This window comes from Pyrgilauda ruficollis, unplaced genomic scaffold (genome assembly GCF_017590135.1).
Source record: "Pyrgilauda ruficollis isolate IOZ18807 unplaced genomic scaffold, ASM1759013v1 scaffold29, whole genome shotgun sequence".
NCBI classification, from domain to species: domain Eukaryota; kingdom Metazoa; phylum Chordata; class Aves; order Passeriformes; family Passeridae; genus Pyrgilauda; species Pyrgilauda ruficollis.
The window spans coordinates 312,687-313,982 of record NW_024524266.1 but is presented as its reverse complement, the minus strand read 5'-3'; positions in this window follow the sequence as shown (position 1 = coordinate 313,982).

Genomic DNA, 1,296 nt, shown 5'->3' with positions numbered 1-1,296 from the left:
AGGGAATAAAAGAAGAGAAAAAAAAAAAAAAAAAAAAAAAAAAAAAAAAAGAAGGGAATAAAAGAAGAGAGTAACTATATGCTTCCATGCGCATTTTTTGCCGAGTTCTGCTTATCCCTTCACCTACCACCAAGTAATTTCTACAGTTTGCGAGCTTAGCAGGGCTGTGATGTTTGGGCTGGTCACCGCACAGAGGTTTCCTAATGCGCTCCTGCCGCGCTCGGCAGGCGGGGTCGGTCCCGCCTGCCCGGGCCGGGCTCCGCGCCGTGCTGCGCCCCAGCGCTGCCGCTCCCCGGCCGCCGGGCCGGAGCGGGGCCCGCCTGCAGCACAGCTCGGCCCCGCAGCACTTCGTTCGGGCAGCCCGTCCCGCGGCCGGGCGGGAGGAGGCACGCCGGGCTCCGCCGGCCCGGCACGGCGGGGCAGCGTTCCCGGGAGGCGCCGGGACGGGCGGGGGTCGGCGCCGTCCCGCCGCGGGCACCTCCGCCCCGGAAGGGCGCGGCGGCCGCTCCCTCCTGCCCGGGGCGGCGCAGGTGACGGCGGGGCGCAGGAATCACCCACTACCGCTGCCTGTCGCTGCTCAGCGCTCCTCGTGGCCGCCCAGTGTCATTCCTTGTCTCCCTCCATTGCTCCCAGTTTCCTCCCAGTACTCCCAGTGTCACTTCCCGACTCGCCCCAGTGACCCCAGCGACATTCGTTGGCTCCACCCCCGTCCCCCCATGGTCCCCGTGCCCATAGCGGGGGGTTGGAATGAGATCCATCTTTAAGGTCCCTTCCAATCCAACCCGATCCATTCTGCAGTTATGAGTCCTCCCAGCATCATTCACTAACTCCCCGTAGTGTTCCCAGTTCACTCCCAGCATCATTCCTGGCTTCCACTCCGAGCTCCCATGCCATCCCAGTTCTCCCAGTATCGCTTCGTGGCTACCCTCAGTGCCCCCGGTGCCACTCCCTGGCTCTCCACCAGTGCTCCCAGTTCTCTCCCAACGCACCCAATACTACTCTCTGGCTTCTCCCTGTTTTTTCCCTTTCCTCTCCGTTTCACTCTCCAGTGCTCCCAGCATAATGCACTGGCTCACCCCAGTGTTCCCAGCCCATTCCCAGGCACGGGCAGGTTTCCCGCCTCCCCTTGCCGGGAGCCGGTACCGGCAGCTCCAGGAGCCGCGCGCGGGACGGGACGGGGACGGGACGAGGAACGGGATCGGGCACGGCCACCGGCGCGCGCGTGCCCGCCGCGCGTGACGTGCGCGCCGCCGGGGCCGCCCGGCGAGATCAGAGCGGCGCGCGCCGGGCGGGGGC